At 37.4% G+C, this 22,615-nt stretch overlaps 1 long non-coding RNA gene across 1 annotated transcript in view; it reads left to right on the forward strand.

Moving 5' to 3' along the window:
- LOC116549699 overlaps positions 1–19,023 on the forward strand; it is a 46,009-nt gene extending 26,986 nt beyond the window's left edge. Inside the window, exon 2 of the long non-coding RNA XR_004268012.1 lies at positions 18,248–19,023. This is a non-coding gene — a long non-coding RNA (uncharacterized LOC116549699). The remainder of the gene's footprint in view (positions 1–18,247) is intronic.
- Positions 19,024–22,615: the final 3,592 nt, after the last annotated feature.

The following is a 22,615-nucleotide window of genomic DNA, read 5'->3' on the forward strand; positions in this document are numbered from 1 at the left end:
TTACTGGGTCCAGTGCACTCAAATTTTTTGCTCTTGAGGATTTGAACTGAGAGGCATAGAATGTTGTATTCAGTTATCATGAACTTGAGCTGAAAGGTTTCGTAGAGCAATGGTTACAGTTGGCTCTACGAGCTGAAGTCATGAGTAAACAGAAGGTGTAAGTGAGCAGAGGAAGTAGGTATGCACATCACACTAACAGTCATCATTTTTTGAGAAGTTACTTTAGGCCAGACATTTCTCCAAGCACACCCCATGTATAATCTCCCTTAATCTTCACATCCATTCTGTGGACAGGGCCAAATTGAGACTTACAGCTGCAATAAGCACTGAAAAGATTATGGTGTTTTGTTGCCACTCCAGCAATGTAAGCACAAACCCAAGACAATTTCATATAGTACCCATTATATTGCAAAATTACCACTTTACTAACCATATTGATGCTTTTTCATATCATTTTTTTTCAAAATACTTTATTTTTTAAACTTGATGCCCCTGCTCTGCTGGTGCATGGAGGACATTCTCGTTCTGTCTGTTGGGTAATATATGACTGCTTATGAGGTAAGTACTGATTATTAGTCCACTTTACAAATAAATAAATGGAATTTTCAAGAGGTTACATAGCTTGTCTATGGTCATATATGTAGTAAGGGCTGGAACTGAAATTCAAACCTGGATTTATTATCATAGATATAAATGTCAGTGCACTTAGCTACAGTGGAAAAAAGATACAAGTCTTAGGAAGTCCCTGAGAGACAGCAAGAATTGCCCCTGCTCCTGATTTTTCAGTTTCTATCTCTTATGTGGTTTGGCTATGGTTAATATACTGCTCTTATATGTACACTGGAGGTGAGGAGAGAAGAGAGAAGACAAAATGCCCTCATCTATGTGCCTTTAGGGTTACTCTTTGTTAGAGGTATCCTAAAACAATACTGCTTGTTTCTTAATATTTTAGTAGAAACCTGTTTAGAGTTTGTCCAAGCCCTCTTTATTGTTACACCACAGACATAAGTTCAGGTAGCTAGGCTGAGGTGGATTGAATGACATCTGTGCAGACCGTGCAAATATTTTGGAACTAATACTTTGTTACCTAGTCAAGCTTATTGGGCCTGGCTGCCTTTTCTCTCCCTTGAAATAAGAAGTACCTGTCTTTTCTAATTTTTCAGTCCCTCAAACAAAATTTCTGTCTGGTGTAGTGACTCAGTTTCCCAGATATCTGCACATTTCTGAGCCCATGTGGTAGTCTTAAGAGTATTTATTTTTTAATTAGACTGCTGTCAACATCATTTGCCAGCCAGAGGATCTTGAGTAAATTACTCTTCTATGGAACTACCACATTGGGTTAGGGGGAAGCTTGGGTGACGCTTTCTGGCATAGGCTGAGCATGGGCTGAACATGGGCTGCTTTATTTATTATCTACATCTAGTGCTTTATATGTCTACAAACTTATAAACTCTTGAAATAACTGAGGTCCACAATTTCGAACCCAATAGTTTAGAAAGCCCAGAGAGTCAGTTTATCTAAATGGATTAAGCTTTTAAGGAAATTTTGATTTATCCCTTAAAAGGTAGTTGGAATATTGTTAAAGATCTTCTAAGTCAAGTATCCCTTGAAGGCCCCTTTGTTACCACTGATATTAGGGAACAGTGTCCAGCTTCATGGTGGTGGCATGGTGGAAAGGAGCATGAAGTCCTTACTCTGATTGCAGCTGTGTTCATTTTGATTAGGAATTTCCCGTAGGAAATAAAATTCAGGGCTTTCACCTGTCCGGTTGTATCTTGAGGCTATACAACTTGAAGTTTTGCCAAAAGCTCCCCTTCACCCATCATCGGGTTTTGGTAACTGGTAGCAGAGAAAGGAACTTCCCCTGTAATCACATGGCAGGAACCAAGAATTCTAGGTTGTTTATCATCTGCAGATGCGGCCCCTCAGGTGTTAGACAGCTCCAGTGAGGGGTGTTTAAAGCAGGCAGCGATATCGAGTAGAGTTTAGACAAGTGATTCTCAAACTTTTGTGTGCATAAGAATCAACTGGAGGGTTTTTAAACGTATCGATTGCTCGGATCTCTGACTCTTGAGTTTCTGACCAATCAGATCTGGGTGAGGCTGAAATTTTGCATTTCCAGCAAGTTCCCAGGATATGATGTTGCTGATCCAGACACCTAGAAATATTTCTCTGTTTTGCTTAAGGTATAATATTTGTATTGTGTCCTCTCTTCATAGGATTTTACCATTCAAAAATATTTTTAAAAACCAATATTATATCAGATATGGATGTAGTTGACTGACAGACATGGTTACATAAAATCTATTGATGGGGACTTGTTTTATTGAATTTTCTATCAAATCAAATTAGATAATGGCGCTTATTTGTATGCTCAGTGCTTTACATTTATTTATAAACATTAAATGGAAGTATATTTGGGTGACGTACAAAGATAGGTAAAATTAGATTTAACAATGTGAAACATATTTTCAAGAAGTATAATTCATATTTACTCTTGGGGAACATATTTTTATAGAAATAAAAGTAAATCGTGTCCTAATCTGAGAGGCCTGAAATAACATTGCTGAAATTTATATACTTTGTTGAATATGAATGAGACTTTTAAACATATTTACTCTCAAGAGGTCTAGGTTCAAGATGTATATAAGTTGATATTGATAATTAACATGTATCAATTGTTTATTATATGTCAGGAATTGTGCCAGATGCCTTCCAAATATTAGCTCTTTTAATTCTCATACAACCATGTGAGATAAGCACAGTATTCACATCTTCATTTTAAAGATGAGAAACCTGAGTCTTAGGCATGTTAAGTGACATGCCATATTCATACCTTGGTAGGATTTGAGTGAAATTCTCACTCAAATTTAAGCTTTTAATTAGTATCCTATACAGATTTTAGTGTAGGACGAATTTGGTGAGTCAGAGATATAAGCCCTCCGTGTTGTTACCTTTTGACAGTCTTTCTTCCTTCAGAGAACTCTCTTACCCTTCAAGTACACAGCTTCTTCCTGATTTCTAGCCATCCTTCTTTATCGAGAAATTTCATACTTTATTTGCATGTTAATCTTTTCATCTCATTTCAATTAAAGACTCTGTTTCCTGTTGGGGAAGTTTTAGGCAATATCAAGTAGGATTTTTTTAAACAAAGAAAAATTCTTGTCTCTGAAATCATACTATTTCTGAGGTTAAGTTTAAAAGCTGACCTGCTTGTGTCATTTTAGGATTCCTTCGATCTTAGAAAAGAGAGAACAATGCAATTCTTAAACTTTTCCCATTCTTTTTTCTGGCTCTGCTCTTGATGAGCTCTATGAACTTGACCAAATCAGCTACCCAATTTAAATCTATTCTCATCTATCTTTTGTTCTGTGCATGTTTAACTTTCATATTTTGACATCTCTGTGGCATAATCTCTTTGAGCACAATATTTAAAAATCACAGAGGTCAATGCTTTCAGTCATTGGACGTATTTTAAAAGGCAAAGAAACTATTGAAAACTAGAGTTGCATTTCATGCATGCCTCTAATATACATTAGAGGCTAACTTATGTTTATTTCTTGTTCCATGAAGGTAGATTTTGTAAGAACTATTCTGTTCTGGTTTTTACTTTTTATTCTTACTAAGCGTCTGTGAGCACTACTCTTGAAATGCTTGATCTGACCCAAGTTGACAAGCGCTTATTTTTTTTCCTGAAGCAAAAGCCTATTAAGACTTCAAAAGGTTTCAAACCATAAGATTACCATTACTACAAATATTCTCTCCAATTCAAATTGACAGAGTTCCCACTCCATCAAACACTTGGTAAAATAGCATGTTTATCTGTATCTTAAGAGTATAACACAGAAAGTATAAAGTGTTATATAAAAATTTTATTCCCAGAGTATCAAAAGATAAAAAAAGCAGGGAAAATTATATTATATGTTCTTTCATCAATCAATTTATTCATGAATTTAACATTTATTGAGGGCCCATTATGTGCTATATCAAGTGTTGAATGGATACTATCTTGTTTAATCCTTTCCAGAGTCCTCAGACCCAACGATTATTATCACACTTCTGTAGTTGTGAAAATAGGCATGGAGAGTGAACTCACTTGTGCAAAATCACAGAGCATCAGTCAAGATTCAAATTGTTTTCTGCTGACTCTGAAGTTCATGTGATTAACTGCTATACTCTGAAAGATGGTCCTATACTTTTGACTTAGTAGTCTTTGAGGCTTAAGTACGTCTGGATTTTGCAGCAGCTATGGACGTAGAAGCATGTATGGTAATAATAATGATAAAGCTATCAATTGTAATAATTGTAATGGTTAATAATAAAAATATATAACAATATAATTAGATAATATAGTAATATTAATATTTTTTATAATGTGGGCTATATACTGATAATATTACCTTCAATAACCCTTACAATATACTAGAAAATGTTCTGTCCGTTGAACAATGCATTCACTCATATGACTTAAAAGCAAAATGTAAGAAAAGCCAGATGGAGGGATGTTGAGAGGCATACTGAGAAGTTGGAAGGCATGTCTTTTACCTATTAAAGAAAGCATTGATGGTGTCAAGCATCCAGATACTTCTAAATTTTGGGGAAAAGATAAAATTTTTAATTTTTATTTTCATATTTAATTTCTTTAGGTTTAGCTTTAGTATCAACTAAATTCCACCCCAAATGTCAGCATGACAGGGTTGTCACGTTTAACTCATTTTTATCAGTAAAATATAAGAAAAAATAGGGAAGATATGGCACATTCATCAATAAATTGTATTCAACTTTCAGATTATATTTGTTCTCATGGCTTTTGAAGAGTAAGACCACCAGGGAGAATTCTTGCTTTAGTTTCTTTCAGTATGTCAATAATCAGCTCCTTAGTTAATGTCTTGGTGCCTTGACTTCTATAAATTGTCATCTTTGTATTCTGGGACTACCAATATTGCCATATTTGTGTTCTGATGCTCTTTGGAGCTGACTGTTGGTCTGGAACACAGTTCTGTGTTTTGAATGTTTTCAACCTGAATAATATTGTTTGCTCGATATCATATATTGCTATGCTTTTTAATTTGTCCTCTGTATTAGAATCCTCTAGTAAGTTAAGAAAAAAGCATGAGGTCAATTTCTAAAGATTCTGATTTAATTAATCTAATATTTTTAGAAAAAATTCACCAGGAGATTCAAATTTGCACCCACCGATTTCCCAGATGCCTAGCAGTTTGTTAGCTTCCATCTCTGAATTACAATGTCTTTTCTTCTTAGCAACATGAACAGGATGGCATCAAAGTAGAATATCTTCAGCCTAGTCCTCTGAAATAAGTTTAAAAGCTCAGGCCAAATATGCAAAACATAGGATTAGCGGAAAGACTCAGGTTCTTTAGTAAATAACACTGTTCTAGGAAATCAGGGGAGCCTTATGTGGCTTTAGGCCTAATTTGGTTTAAATTGACTTGTTAGTATGTTGATTTAAAAGCGATATGTTTAGGTAATTTTAGAAAACCAGGCTGATAATTGATCTGTTACATATATGTGTTCCTGTTTCTGTCATTGTCTTAGTAAGAAGTATTCTATATTGCTATGATTGAATTTAGTCCAGTTTTTATGTGGCCTTACTGCTCTTAGTGGAAGAATTATTTTATTATGTTCCTTTGTAACTTTGTTGATCAGTTTTTATAGTTCTGTTATATAATGAAGCAGAACATGGTTATTGTTCATTATAATACATACTTTATATAAAGAAAATTATTTTAAAAACTGGGAGGTGAATAGATTGGATAATTATTATTTTCCATTTTATCTTTTTTTCTTAAATGATTAGTAGACATAGCTTATTAATCAGGGTTTTTTATTTTGTATATTTTCATTTTGAAGGGGGAAATTACTACTACCACCCCTCCTCTACCATTCACTGTTGCTAAAGAAGTTAAATAACCCTCAAGTAATTGAACAGTTAAAAGAACTACATTAGTTATTACTTAGATGTTGAAAAACTGATTGAGTATATTTATATTCTTAAATTTTGTAATAATAGTATTTTATTAGAAATTTTTGACATGGAAAATAATGTGTGAAAAAGCTTTTTTCTTATAGAGTGAAAGGCCTGGAGTGATTTCTAAGTCTTCTCAATTCTTATCTTTCAGGCAACTGATATTCTGAACCACTTAGCTTTTCAATTTTACTTTTTCCATTTTCTTTTATCATAAAAAGCAACATACATTTAGACATTCTAGCAAGGTACAAATAGGAAAGTGAAAATCACCGATAATCCCAACATAATTGATTCTTTCTTTTTAAATTTATTTTACTTTAAGTTCTGAGATACATGTGATGAATGTGCAGGTTTGATATACATATGCCATGGTGGTTTGCTCCACCTGTCAACCTGTCATCTAGGTTTCAAGACCTGCATGTGTTAGGTATTTGTCCTAATGCTTTTTTTCCCCTTGCTCTCCATCCCTTGACAGACCCAGGTATGTGATATTCCCCTCCCTGTGTCCATGTGTTCTCATTGTTCAACTCCCGCTTAAGAGTGAGAACATGTGGTGTTTGGTTTTCTGTTCCTGTTTTAGTTTGCCAAGATGATGGTTTCCAGCTTCATTCATGTTTCTGCAAAGGACATGAATTCATCCTTTTTATGGCTACATAGTATTCCATAGTGTATAGCTGCCACATTTTCTTTTCTTTTTAAAATTAATGTTTATTATTTTTATTTTTTTAATTATACTTTAAGTTCTGGGGTACATGTGCAGATTATGCAGGATTGTTACATAGGTATACACATGCCATGGTGGTTTGCTGCATCCATCCGCCTGTCATCTACATTAGGTATTACTCCTAATGTTATCCTGCTCCAATTCCCTCACCACTTGCTATTCTTCCCCTAGTCCCCACAACCCACAACAGGCCCCAGTATGTGATGTTCCCCTCCCTGTGTCCATGTGCTCTCATTGTTCAACACCCATTTATGCGTGAGAACATGTGGTGTTTGGTTTTCTGTTCTTGTGTTAGTTTGCTGAGAATGATGGTTTCCAGCTTTATTCATGTCCCTGCAAAGGACAAGAACTTATCCTTTTTAAGGATGCATAGTATTCCATGATATATATGTACCACATTTTCTTTTTTTTTTCCCCATTTTATTGCATTTTAGTTTTTGGGGTACATGTGAAGAACATGCAAGATTGTTGCATAGGTACACACGTGGCAGTGTGATTTGCTGCCTTCCTCCCCATCACCTACCTCTGGCATCTCTTCCCTTGCTATCTCTCCCCAGCTCCCCACCCCCCACTGCCCTCCCCTATTTCCCCCCAACTGACCCCAGTGTGTAGTGTTCCCCTCCCTGTGTCCATGTGCTCTCATTGTTCAACACCCACCTATGAGTGAGAACATGCAGTGTTTGATCTTCTGCTCTTCTGTCAGTTTGCTGAGAATGATGGTTTCCAGGTTCATCCATGTCCCTACAAAGGACACAAACTCATCGTTTTTGATGGCTGCATAATATTCCATGGTGTATATGTGCCACATTTTCCCTGTCCAGTCTATCATCGATGGGCATTTGGGTTGGTTCCAGGTCTTTGCTATTGTAAACAGTGCTGCAATGAACATTCGTGTGCATGTGTTCTTATAGTAGAACGATTTATAATCCTTTGGATATATACCCAGTAATGGGATTACTGGGTCAAATGGAAGTTCTATTTCTAGGTCCTTGAGGAATCGCCACACTGTCTTCCACAATGGTTGAACTAATTTACACTCCCACCAACAGTGTAAAAGTGTTCCTATTTCTCCACATCCTCTCCAGCATCTGTTGTCTCCAGATTTTTTAATGATCGCCATTCTAACTGGCGTGAGATGGTATCTCAATGTAGTTTTGATTTGCGTTTCTCTGATGACCAGTGATGAGCATTTTTTCATATGTTTGTTGGCCTCATGTATGTCTTCTTTTGTAAAGTATCTGTTCATATCCTTTGCCCACTTTTGAAAGGGCTTGTTAGTTTTTTTTTTGTAAATCTGTTTTAGTTCCTTGTAAATTCTGGATATCAGCCCTTTGTCAGATGAGTAAACTGCAAAATTTTTTTCCCATTCTGCTGGTTGCCGATTCACTCCAATGACTGTTACTTTTGCTGTGCAGAAGCTGTGGAGTTTGATTAGGTCCCATTCATCTATTTTGGCTTTTGTTGTCAATGCTTTTGGTGTTTTGGTCATGAAGTCCTTGCCTACGCCTATGTCCTGCATGGTTTTGCCTAGATTTTCTTCTAGGGTTTTTATGGTGTTAGGTCTTATGTTTAAGTCTTTAATCCATCTGGAGTTAATTTTAGTGTAAGGTGTCAGGAAGGGGTCCAGGTTCTACTTTCTGCACATGGCTAGCCAGTTTTCCCAACACCATTTATTAAACCAGGAATCCTTTCCCCACTGCTTATTGTTGTCAGGTTTGTCAAAGATCAGATGGTTGTAGATGTGTTATGTTGCCTCTGACACCTCTGTTCTGTTCCATTGGCCTATATCTCTGTTTTGGTACCAGAACCATGCTGTTTTGATGACTGTAGCCTTGTAGTATAGTTTGAAGTCCGGTAATGTGATGCCTCCTGCTTTGTTCTTTTTGCTTAGAATTGACTTGACTATGCGGGCTCTCTTTTGGTTCCATATGAAGTTTAAGGTGGTTTTTTCCAGTTCTGTGAAGAAGGTCATTGGTAGCTTGATGGGGATAGCATTGAATCTGTAAATTACTTTGCTCAGTATGGCCATTTTCACGATACTGATTCTTCTTAACCATGAACATGGAATGTTTCTCCACCTGTTTGTGTCCTCTCTTATTTCATTGAGCAGTGGCTTGTAGTTCTCCTTGAAGAGGTCCTTTACGTTCCTTGTTAGTTGTATTCCTAGATATTTAATTCTCTTTGTGGCAATTGTGAATGGAAGTTTGTTCTTGATTTGGCTCTCTATAAGTCTGTTATTGGTGTATAGGAATGCATGTGATTTTTGCACATTCATTTTGTATCCTGAGACTTTGCTGAAGTTGCTTATCAGTTTCAGGAGATTTTGGGCTGAGACGATGGGATCTTCTAGATACACAATCATGTTGTCTGCAAATAGAGACAATTTGACTTCCTCCTTTCCTATTTGAATGCCCTTTATTTCTTTTTCTTGCCTGATTACTCTGGCTAGAACTTCTAGTACTATATTGAATAGGAGTGGTGAGAGAGGGCATCCTTGTCTAGTGCCAGATTTCAAGGGGAATGCTTCCAGTTTTTGCCCATTCAGGATGATATTGGCTGTTGGTTTGTCGTAAATAGCTTTTATTATTTTGAGATACATTCCATCAATACCTAGCTTATTGAGGGTTTTTAGCATAAAGGGCTGTTGAATTTTGTCAAAGGCCTTCTCAGCATCAATTGAGATAATCATGTGTTTTTTGTCTTTGGTTCTGTTTATGTGGTGAATTACGTTTATAGACTTGCGTATGTTGAACCAGCCTTGCATCCCCTGGGATGAAGCCTACTTGATCATGGTGGATAAGCTTTTTGATGTGCTGTTGCAATCGGCTTGTCAGTATTTTATTGAAGATTTTTGCGTCTATGTTCATCATGGATATTGGCCTGAAGTTTTCTTTTCTTGTTGAGTCTCTGCCGGGTTTTGGAATCAGGATGCTATTGGTCTCATAAAATGATTTGGGAAGAATTTCCTCTTTTTGTATTGTTTGGAATAGTTTCAGAAGGAATGGTACCAGCTCGTCTTTGTATGTCTGGTAGAATTCGGCTGTGAACCCATCTGGACCTGAGCTTTTTTTGGGTGCTAAGCTCTTAATTGCTGCCTCAACTTCAGACCTTGTTATGGGTCTGTTCAGGGTGTCAGCTTCTTCCTGGTTTAGGCTTGGGAGGAGGCAAGTGTCCAGGAATTTATCCATTTCTTCCAGGTTTACTAGTTTATGTGCATAGAGTTGTTTGTAATAATCTCTGATGATGGTTTGAATATCTGTGGAATCTCTGGTGATATCCCCTTTATCGTTTTTTATTACATCAATTTGGTTATTCTCTCTTTTCTTTTTTATTAATCTGGCTAGTGGTCTGTCTATTTTGTTGATCTTTTCAAAAAACCAGCTCCTGGATTTATTGATTTTTTGAAGGGGTTTTTGTGTCTCTATCTCCTTCCTGATCTTAGCCATTTCTTGTCTTCTGCTAGACTTTGAGTTTTTGATCTTGCTCCTCTAGCTCTTTTAATTTTGATGATAGGGTGTCAATTTTTGATCTCTCCTTGCTTCTCATGTGGGCACTTATTGCTATATGTTTTCCTCTAGAGACTGCTTTAAATGTGTCCCAGAGATTCTGGTATGTTGTGTCTTCATTCTCATTGGTTTCGAAGAACATCTTTATTTCTGCCTTCATTTCATTGCTTATCCAGTCAACATTCAAGAGCAAGTTGTTCAGTTTCCATGAAGCTATGCAGTTCTGGGTTAGTTTTTGAATTCTGAGTTCTAACTTGATTGCACTGTGGTCTGAGAGACTGTTTGTTATGATTTCCATTTTTTGCATTTGCTGAGGAGTGACTTACTCCCAATTATGTGGTCAATTTTAGAGTAGGTGTGATGTGGTGCTGAGAAGAATGTATATTCTGTGGATTTGGGGTGGAGAGTTCTGTAAATGTGTATTAGGTTTGCTTGGTCCAGGTCTGAGTTCAAGTCCTGGATATCCTTGTTAATTTTCTGTCTGGTTGATCTGTCTAATGTTGACAATGGGGTGTTAAAGTCTCCCACTATAATTGTTTGGGAGTCTAAGTCTCTTTGTAAGTCATTAAGAACTTGCCTTATGTATCTGGGTGCTCCTGTATTGGGTGCGTATATATTTAGGATCGTTAGCTCTTCTTGTTGCATTGATCCTTTTACCATTATGTAATGTCCTTCTTTGTCTCTTTTGATCTTTGTTGCTTTAAAGTCTAATTTATCAGAGATGAGAATTGCAATTCCTGCTTTTTTTTGCTCTCCATTTGCTTTGTAAGTCTTCCTCCCTCTCTTTATTTTGAGCCTTTGTGCATCCTTGCATGTGAGATGGGTTTCCTGGATACAGCACACCGATCGGTTTGGCTTTTTATCCAATTTTCCAGTCTGTGTCTTTTGATTGGGGCATTTAGTCCATTTACATTTAGGGTTAATATTGTTATGTGTGAATTTGATACTGCCATTTTGGTGCTAGCTGGTTGTTTTGTCCATTAGTTGATGCAGGTTCTTTATTGTGTTGATTCTCTTTACCATTTGGCATGTTTTTGGACTGGCTGGTACTGATTGTTCCTTTGTGTGTGTAGAGCCTCTTTCAGGAGCTCTTGTAAAGCTGGCCTGGTGGTGATGAAATCTCTGAGTACTGCTTGTTCACACAGGATTTTATTTTTCCTTCACCTATGAAGCTTAGTTTGGCTGGATAGGTGTTCCTGGGTTGAAAGTTCTTTTCCTTAAGGATATTGAATATTGGCCCCCACTCTCCTCTGGCTTGTAGGGTTTCTGCTGAGAGATCTGCTGTGAGTCTGATGGGCTTCCCTTTGTGGGTAACCCGACCTTTCTCTCTGGCTGCCCTTAGTATTTTCTCCTTCATTTCAACCCTGGTGAATCTGACGATTATGTGCCTTGGGGTTGCTCTTCTTGACGAATATCTTTGTGGTGTTCTCTGTATTTCCTGGACTTGAATATTTGCTTGCCTTGCTAGGTTGGGGAAGTTTTCCTGGATAATATCCTGAAGAGTATTTTCCAGCTTGGATTCATCCTCTTCGTCGCATTCAGGTCCACCTATCAAACGTAGATTAGGTCTTTTCATATAGTCTCACATTTCTTGGAGACTTTGTACATTCCTTTTTACCCTTTTTTCTCCATTGTTGCCTTCCCATTTTATTTCATTGACTTGATCTTTGACCTCTGATATCCTTTCTTCTGCTTGGTCAATTCGGCTGTTGATACTTGTGCATGCTTTGCGAAGTTCTCATGTTGCGTTTTTCAGCTCCATCAATTCACTTATATTCCTTTCTATTTTGTCCATTCTCGTTAGCATTTCATCAAATCTTTTTTCAGGGTTCTTAGTTTCTTTGCATTGGGTTAGAACATGTTCTTTTAGTTCACAGAAGTTTCTTCCTACCCACCTTCTAAAGTCTGATTCTGTCAATTCATCACACTCTTTCTGCATCCAGCCTTGTTCCCTTGCTGGTGAGGAGTTGTGATCCCTTGTAGGAGGAGAGGTGTTCTGGTTTCTGGTGTTTTCATCCTTTTTGTGCTGGTTTCTTCCCATCTTTATGGATTTATCCACCTGTCGTCTTTGTAGTTGCTGGCTTTCAGATTGGTCTCTGAGTGGACGTTCTGTTTGTTGATGATGAGGTTATTTCTGTTTCTTGGTTTTCCTTCTGACAGTCTGGCCGCTTTGCTGTAGGTCTGCTGAGGTCCACTCCAGGCCCTGCTTGCCTGAGGATCACCTGCAGCAGCTGCAGAACAGTAAGGGTTGTTACCAGCTTTCTTCTTCTGCTATCTTTGTCCCAGAAGGATACCTGCCAGATGTCAGTCTGATTTCTCCTTTATGAAGTGGCTGTTTGGATATACCAGGGGTCAGGGAGCTGCTTGAGGAGATGGTCTCTTCTTTATAGGAGCTCAAATGCTGAGCTGTGAGCTCCATTGTTCATTCAGAGCTGCTGGGCAGGTATGTTTAGGTCTGCTGCAGCAGAACTCATAAACTGCTTTTTGTTCCCAGGTGCTCTGTCACAAGGATTTAGGGCTTTATTTATGAGTTTCCGTTATACTGCTGCCTTCTTTTTTTTTTCCTTCAGAACTGCCCTGCCCAGCAAGGAGGCAGCCTAGTCACTGACTGCCTGTAGAGGCTTTGCTAAGCTGCTGTGGGCTCCGCCCAGCTACCGAGTGAACTTCCCTACAGTCCTGTTTATATGGGTGTAGTTAGAACTGCCTCGGCAAGGGTGGCCCGCCTGTTTTAAAGTGGAGTCTCTCTGTAGTGGTGGGTTGCCTTGGCAACGGCGGGCTGCCTCAGCAATGGCGGGTTGCCTTGGCAACAGCGGACTGCCTCAGCATTGGCTAAGTACCTCCATAGTGGTGGGCTTCCTCGGTAATGGCGGACGCCCCTCCCCCTCAGAGCTGGACCGTCCCCAGTTCAGCTGCGCTTGCTGTCAAAGTCTCAATCCAGAGTTTCTGATTGCTTTTCTTTTGTGGGGTTGGAACCAGCCGAGCCTGATTGCCTGGCTCCCTGCCTCAGAGCCTTTTTTAAGTTGATGTTCCAGCCGCCTGTTGAAGAGGCACTGGGGTCTGTTTGTTTTCCCCTGTGGCCACTCACTGCGCTGGCTTAACCAGTGGCACTGAGATTTGTTGCTCTTTTTTTTTTTTTCCCTGGAATCTACTGTCCTGGTTCCCTGCTCAGTCCCCTTTTTAAACAGACGAATGGGTGACTTCCCGTGGCTCCAATCACCAGCCAAAAGGGCACCCGGACTGGTGTAGTTTGTAGGGAGAACCGCTGCTCTGGGGTGCTGACAAAGCAGCTGCGCGGGGCAAAGCAGCGGCGGAGGCCGACACAGCCGTGCTGGTGACCCGTGGAACTCCTCCGCCTGGGAATTGCCTAGTCTGTGGGCAATAAAAGTGCGGCGTCCACGCACCCTCTGCGCTTTCACTGGGAGCTGCAATCCTGAGCTGTTCCTAAACGGCCATCTTGGATCCTCCCTCTGCCACATTTTCTTTATCCACTCTATTATTGATGGGCATTTGGATTCGTTCCAAGTCTTTGCTATTGTAAATAGTGATGTAATGAACATACATGTACATGTGTTTTTATAGTAGAATGATTTATAATCCTTTGGGTGTATACTCAGTAATGGGATTGCTGGGTAAAATTGTATTTCTGGTTCTAGATCCTTGAGGAATCACCACATTATCTTCCACGATGGTTGAACTAATTTACATTCTAACTAACAGTGTAGAAGCATTCCTATTTCTCCACGTCCTTGCCAATATCTGTTGTTTCCAGAGTTTTTCGTGCCGTTTAACTGGCATGAGACGGTATCTTATTGCAGTTTTGATTTGCATTTCTCTAAAGACCAGTGATGAGGAGATTTTTTGATGTTTCTTGGCCACATAAATGTCTTCTTTGGACAAGTGTCTGTTCATATCCTTCGTTCACTTTTGGATGTTTTTTTTTTTCTTGTAAATTTGTTTAAGTTCCTTGTAGATTATGGATATTAGTCTTTTGTCAGATGGATAGATTGCAAAAAATTCCTCCCATTTCGTAGGTTGCCTATTCACCCTGATGATAATTTATTTTGCTGAGCAGAATCTCTTTAGTTTGATTAGATCCCATTTATCAATTCTGCCTTTTTTTTTTGCCATTGCTTTTGGTGTTTTAGTCATGAAGCCCATGTCTACATCCTAAGTGGTATTGTCTAGGTTTTCTTCTAGGGTTTTATGGTTTTAGGTTTTATGTTTAAGTCTTTAATCCATCTTGAGTTAATTTTTGTATAAGGTGTAAGGAAGGGGTCCAGTTTCTGCATATGGCTAGCCAGTTTTCCCAGCACCATTTATGAAATAGGGAATCCTTTCCCCATTACTTGTTTTTGTCAGGTTTGTCAAAGATCAGATGGTTGTAGATGTGTAGTGTTATTTGTGAGGCCTCTGTTCTGTTCCACTGTGCCTAGAAATGGAAGTAAGTTTCTGTCCTGTTAGCTTATTTCAGGGTTTATGATCTTGAAAGTCACAGAGTCTGCCTTTTGTGTATCAATTCTGTTCTAATTTGGATCTTTTTTCCTCACTGGGAATAGTAACTTAATTTCCTTCCAAAATATCTTAAATACTTTCAAAGAAGAGTTTGAAAATAGCACTCATGTATTTTTTATGTGAAAGGAAGCCAATTCATTTGATTTTTGTTCATAATGCTGATATTCCATCTACTGGATAAATTTTAACATCTGTTGGATCTTTCTGGTTTCTCTAAAACTCATTTAAATATGTGTGATTAGGACTAGACACAAGCCTAGGAATGTAGAAAGGTGAGTCAGCAGCACTCTGATAGTTAGTTGTGCCTCTCCCACATCCCCATAGATCTTTCAAAATTCAGCTGAAAATTCATCCTTTTTAGGGTGCTTTTCTTGGTTGGAGGCCCTCATCTGGTCTACTACATTTATCCTTGTGGCCATGTTGTGGAGACCTCAGGGTCAGGGAGTATATCTTTGCAATTTTGATTGTATGACCTCTGCTCTATATCCTTAGCTCCTTAAAATACAGTTGGTATTATATTGATTTGTTCTTGTAAATGACTCTGTGTCTTTGAGCCCTTTCATTTGTTTTCTCTGAATGACATGTAAGCTCATTTTAGGGTCATGGGAGAAAAGGGACAAATCAAGTCTTCTTTTTCTTTAATATTTTTTCTTGTTCTTCTTCCATAACTCCTCTGAAACTTTTATGGGTTATGTTTATGGCTTTTATTTTTTAAAGTTGAAAGAGTCTGACAAAGATCAGATTTGAAAAGACCAATAACTTTTTAAAATAAGTGTATTCCTATAAAATGTATCAAATATTAATTTGTGGAGAATGCTCCAAATGATATCCTAAAAACCTGCTAACCACTCTACAATGGGAAAGTTGAGATTCTTAAATAATTATTTATACTCTAAGACATTTTTCATTTGTAAAACATATTTGATTCACTTTAAAATCTGCCTGTTCTTTTTCATAATAACCCAATCTTGCCTTAATAGTTACTATTTCTTTAAATATTTTAAACACCCTTATAGAGTTACTTTGAGATTGCTCTATTATCTGTGGATCGCTGGGGATGATTTCTTCCATTTGATGTGCCACTCATGGCATTTGCTTTTCCAGCAACTTAATCTTTCATAGCAATTATCTTCTATGTGCTTATGGTTATGAAGGTGTCTCTTTGGGGAGGTTTTATGCTTGTCGGTTACAGTGTCTTACAAAAGAACCTGTTGTAGAACATTTCTATTGGTTTTACTTTTTGAGGTTTCCATTCTGTGTGAGTTGTGTAAGGATTCAAACTCCACATCTGCATACAATGCAGGCCAGGAACTTATTTCTTAGAAGAGATTCTAGTTTGTCCCCACTGTTCATATCTGTGCCATGTCTTTGCATTGGTAGGGGATGTCCTCCCAGTTAGACCTTCCATTCCCAGCTTCCAGGTCAGTGCCAGCTCTTGCCTTTGCATGGCATCAGGCATCTTCCCTTCTGCTTCTTGGGTGTGTTCATTTCAGTTACCTCTGTAATTTAGGATTTCAGCTCCTAAGTATTATTTTTGGTTGTCTTTGTCTATGGCACTTGAAGATTTCCTTCCTCGCTTTAAGCTTGGCTATGTATTTTTCCTAATGTTTTACCTAGCATTATTTAAGTTTGGAAAGAAAGGGAGGCTTCCTGCTACTGCCTAGCCCACTCTCTGGACCCAAAATCTTAATTATAGACCAACATTAATCTCATTATTTTAGCAGACATTGTTTCCACTATCCGTTCTTCCCTGTATCTTGCTAATTTTGTCTACAGTGACTATGCTGAACTAAATACTCATTTTCTCAGCTTCCTTTGCAGCTAGAATTGGCCAGATGACATAGTTCTGGCTAGTGAAACTAATAATGATAATAAAGGGATGGATGCATCTGGCACTCTCCTTTTCCTTTGTGTTCCAATTTTGATACTGGACTTAATGTCTAGAAATATAGTAACTCTTTTGTGACTATGAGAGAACAGGCATGAGGACAAAGGTCATTGTATAAAGGATAGTGGAATGGGAAGCTGGAAAGACCGTGAGCACAGATGATATTGTTGAGAAATAGAATCAAAGGCAACATACTACTGCTTGTGGAGACAAACTCTTAGTAGAAGCCATGGTTGGTTGGCTCTTTCTGTTACTTTTGGATGAGCACATTCCTAATTAATATTGATCTCTATTAGTTGCAGTGTTGGTATTAGGTAGCAAAATAAAAGTGGAGAGACCCTCCTAGTGACAGCCTTCCAGATTATACTGGGTTATATGGACTTTTGAATAGTGATCGATTTGTGGCATGTATTAAACAAGAATTGTTAGAATTTATAGATGAGTCAATACATATTCAGCCTACTTGCATTGTGATTTTTAGATTAAAATACTGATATATATATATATATATATATATATATTTAGAGTTAATATTGTTGGCATCAGAATAAACGTCTCTAAGAAAGTGTTAAGTTGACTTCTTTTGCTTTAAAGAAGAGAATGTTGCTTTGCTTCTATTTTATTATAAATTTTAAACTCTAGCTTTTGAGTTATTCATGCATCTAAATAATATATAGTGCTATATAGCATTTTAAATTATAATACTCTATATATAAAAGATGATAAACATGACTAGAATAGAAAGTTTACAAAATTAATGGGGAAGAAATTATAAATAATTTCTTATAAATGAATAGTATAATTAGAGTGAGGAGTGGAACAATAGATATTTAATTTTTTATTTGATAGGTTTGAAATATAATCTCCAGAAAGTGCTTTTGGTTTTCCTTTATGCATATTCCGAATTGTGTAGTGACAAGATATTACATAAGATGGCAGTAGGAGATTACAAATGTTCTGTATCAGGGTGACATGCTCCAATGAATTGGCCTGTAAAATATAATAAACACAATTATATAATAGCTGTTTTGGATTGCTAGATTTCTTATATATATAATCTTCCTTTACTACCCATCCCTTTTATAATGGAATGAAGAAAGCTTCTAATTTTTATTTCACATATTTCTTTTAAAGGATTCATATGCAATGTTATATTTCAGTTCACTTTTTTTCTGCCCAACTCTCTAAAAAAACTAAATTTTTGCTTATTTTTCTAGAGCTATGACCTTAGAGCAAGGCAAGCTTTCTTAGACTGTTTTAGCATTTCTTAACTATAAAGATATTATTGCCTGCTGTAAATTCATAAAAAGTGTATATTTCCAGAGATTATTTCATTATTGTTTTTCTTACGTATTATTGGATTTGATATTTTAAAGAGTATCTTATTATTTTTAATCTTAAAAAACTAATCTGAGATGAACTAGATTTTCCAGGATGTAGTTAGATACAAGAGATTGTTGGTAAGCTTTATGTCCTTTGCTGCTTCCAAAAAGATGAATATATTGCTTTGTGCCTCTAACCATTAGAAGGCCCAAATTAAGATAAGCCATAAATAATGACTGTATATTGATAACAAAAGCAAAAATTGGATGCAAAATTTTAATGTTTATACTGTTTATTTTCTGAAGGAACTTCTGCATTCTTTAATGTCAGTCCAAAAACACCAGGGGATCATCTGAATGTAGACAACTCTGCAAATCTGCTAAATCAGAGAGGCAAACGTCGAATCTATCTATGTACAATCTGTGTAGACTCTTGACATAGATTTGTTGTTAAACCTAGAGAACTGAAGTCCATAAACCAATGGATAAATTATCACAGGAGAAACACTTCATTGATGAAAAATATTATCTTATTTAACAATTATTCTTCTTATGTAAAGGAAATTACATTTTAATTCTTCCATTATTGGCACTCCAGAATACGAAAAGGTGTGACATTCTTTATATACCCAAACATTGAGGATTTGATATTTTTTTTCTTGCTCTGTTGGGATAAATTCTCTACACTTGGGATAAAATAAGGGGCATACCTTTTGTTTTACAACATCGTGCATATTAAACCCAATGTAATATGTTTATCCAAAATGAAATTAAACAAATATGAAGTTATAAACATAATATAAACCTGTTACATAATTGAATTTGATACCTGAAAACTGATAGACTTAAAAATGTGTCAATCAGCAAATGTTACAAGTCATAATTTAAGAAGAAATTGCAGAGTATTATTGTTATTATTTCAGATGTGAAATATGGAATTTTATGTTTATTGCTCTCTGATCATTTAAACTATATAAGTAAAGTTTTTAATTATAATGCAAAGTTTATATTACTCTCATCCAGTACATGTTATTATTTCATGTGTATGTATATTAAATATTTTATTATCTTTTTTTGTCCTAGTCACTTAGTTTTTCTTTAGACATTTCATAATGTTATAACAACAATTAATTTTTAACTTAATAGGTTTATATTAACTCTTCATCAGATTTTGCTAGAGAGTAGTAGAATATTCATGGGCACAAAGTTTTTAAATATTCACTTTTTAAAGAGTTTACGTTGTCTCTATTTGTAGTCATAACTTCACACCTTTTATATTCAGATTTCTGTTTTTCCTTTTCTTCTAAATTCAGCATGCTTGCTATACCTATATACCAATTCTTATCCATGCCTCCTGAGTGAGTAATACAGTTCCATTCATGGTTCCCCAACAAGCTTCCACAATGAGTATCCTTCAATATTTATAGCTGTTAGCTGGGCATCTTTTTATAGTGGGAGAATCTGTTCTCTGCTGCCCTTTACTTTTGGGTCTTAACTGTTTCCAGAAATGCTGAACTAATTGTCTGTCATATAGGCAGCTGTCTTTAGGACTCAGCATCTCAGTTATACTAGATCCTAGATATTGTGCAATCTCTAGAGTTTCTGTTCAGCTCTGCCCAGCAACTAGTGACCTTTTAGTAAGGAGTGCAGTTAATACAATGAAGTGCCATACTGGGGCAGTAGTGGGGTGGGGTTCTGTATGTGTGCCTTCCCATGAAATTGTTCCATGTGTTTATTGTTCAATTGATAAAATTCTCAAAGAGTGACACAAAACTCTACTTTGAAATGCCTTCTGCCCAGGGCTGCAGAGGCAAAAATATGCAAACAGTCCTATAGACTACCATTTTTGAAAAGATTTTTACTTTAGAAAGGAAATCAGTATATTGAAGAGATATCTGCACTCCCATGTTTGCTGCAGCACTGTTCACAATAGTGAACTTTTTTTTTTTTTTTGAGTTGGAGTCTCACTTTGTCACCCAGGCTGGAGTACAGTGGCACAATCTTGGCTCATTGCAACCTTGGCCTCCCAGGTTCAAGTTATTCTCCTGCCTCAGCCTCCCAAGTAGCTAAGATTACGGGTGTGCACCACAACCCCTGGCTTACTTTTGTATTTTTAGTAGAGACAGGGTTTCGCCATGTTGGCCAGGCTGGTGTTGAACTCCTGATCTTTGGTGATCCTCCTGCCTCGGCCTTCCAAAGTTCTGGGATTACAGGCATGAACCACTGTGCCCGGCGAAAAACTATGCTTCTTAAAGAGATTTTTAGAGGGTGGAATTTGCTGCCTGAGAAGACATAATTGCATCCAGTGTAACTAATCCAATTCTAGTTGTATGCTCCAGAACGATCCTATAGTCCTTTGGCGGATGAGGCTAAGACATTCAAACTCAAAGTTAATAACAGCTCTTTCCAACTAATTCCAGATAAAAGCAATCACTTTTTGACCACTAAAAATAGTATGAATGAACTGCAATGCTCTCTATTAAAACAAAACAAAACAAAAAAACTAGTGGTTCTGACACTTAAAAGCTCCATGACCTTGGGCAAATGACTTAACCTCTCTAAACCTTAGTTCTCTGGCCTAATAATGGCATGAAGACTGGATGAGTAATGAAAGTAAAAACAGTGCAGTGCTTACCACTAAGTAAGTAAATGCTAGCTCTGATTATTATATTATTCAAAGATATAGCCCAAATGAAGTAGTTTCAGAGCATACACGGGAGGCATATTCCACAGGAGCAAACTTAAAAAGTAGCTAAATAGCTTTTAGGGAAGATCTTGAACTTCCAGTAATGACAGGAACACCAAAGTGATAATGGAAATAGTTTAAAGTGTATGAGCGTAGATCCAGGAGCTGATGTGAAAGCACTTGGTCCTTATCGCTCTCTTCAGAAGATAATACAGTTAAAAATGACAGCACTTGGATGGAGAGACCAATTTCACACCAAATCAAATGACTGTGTGATGAACTTGGTAATTAAAAGTATTAAATAGCTAGCTGGCTTATTGCCAATCACCATTTTAATTCAACAGGTGCTCTTCAACAGCAAAGCCTGGTTACATTCCCATTAGTTGTTCATACAGAATGCTCAGGCTCATGCGGTTTCTGCCTTGCCGGTCATAAAATGCTCAAGAAATGGCAGGAACTCAGTGTAAGTAACAGATATTAGACAGTTTCAGCAAACTAATTATACTTTCATATTTCTAGTATTCAAAAAAGGATAATTTCTATACATCTGAGAAACATCTAAAAGCCAGTTTCTTGAGGTCTGAAACTCACACTCAGCAATGCTATCAACACTGAAAGTATATGAAATGATTAATGTGGTGTTTCTACAAAGTTTGCCTGACAAGTAAGTAACACTAGAATGCCTCATCTGAAAAGGGTAATGATAAATTGGTGGTTTGGGGGAAATGGCACAGTGGGTGCCAAATTCAAATCCCTGCTGTGTATCCTGAGGTATGGAAAATTTCTCAGGCTTTTGCTACTATGAGGATTTGGGAATATTTCTGCTTCCTGAATCTCCTTCTAAGGAAATTTCAGTTTCTCAGTGAGAGGGACTCAGCATTCATTTAGGGACCATTTGTATTGAGATCACAAGAGTTCTTTCTGGGGACATCAGTCCTTAGAAGTTTTTCTATTTAACTCCTAATTACTTTGCTACACTAAAATTCCTATTTCAGTGGGATCACTAAGTTTTGCCAAAGGAAAAAACTGATGTAATCAATAGATTGTAATTAAATTCAAATGCCATATTTGGGAACATTGTCTTGAAGGAGGTTGAGGGACTGTTTTCAGGCACAGAAAGCAAGAAAAATTTGGAGATTTAAAAGAACATTCTGTGACTGAACAATGGTGAATAGTCTGGTTTGTTGCTAACACTGGGGCTGAGACCTTGGAGGGAGGCCAGTAAATGACGAAAGATAAACTTCTAGTTGTCTGAAAGGAAAGTGTCAAGTAAAAGCTATCTCCCACTCAAAGCTCTTCTCAACTGTGTGTGCTTTGGCTGTGATTTTCCTTCACAATGTATTCTTCTTGTCAGTTCTGTGCAGCTGTTAACTGAATTATTGTGGTAACTCTGGCCATAAGTAATAGTCTTGGGTAACAGTTACTCATAATAAGAAGAGATTAGCTGAGGGAGGTGGCTCACACCTGTAATCTCAGCACTTTAGGAGGCTGAGGCGGGTAGATCAACTGAGGTCAGGAGTTCAAGACCAGCCTGGCCAACAGGTTGAAACTCCATCTCTACTAAAAATACAAAAACTAGCTTGGCGTTGTGGTACATGCATGCATGCCTGTAGTCTCAGCTACTCATGAGGCTGAGTCAGGAGAATTGCTTGAACCTAGGAGGCGGAAGTTGCAGTGCCAGAGGTTGCACCACTGCATTTCAGCCTGGGCAGCAGAGAAAGACTCCATCTCACACCCAGAAAGAAGAGATCACAAAAACATAAATGGTTGTTATTATTTCACAATAATGTTGTTTTGTCTAATGGGCTGTGCTCTCACCCTGTACTGGAGGTGGGCTTTACCTTTCTCTGCCTGGCATCTCCCTTACTCACCTGTCAGGTAAGGCTGTAGCCCTGTAAACCATGTCCATGTGTTCCTTCTGTTTCTGCATATTTTCCTCTTTTGCTAGAGATACTCCATTCAATCCCACCTTTTCTCCTTGGACACTT

Source organism: Sapajus apella, unplaced genomic scaffold (assembly GCF_009761245.1).
Source record: "Sapajus apella isolate SASKATOON/1434 unplaced genomic scaffold, GSC_monkey_1.0 scaffold6, whole genome shotgun sequence".
Taxonomy (NCBI): domain Eukaryota; kingdom Metazoa; phylum Chordata; class Mammalia; order Primates; family Cebidae; genus Sapajus; species Sapajus apella.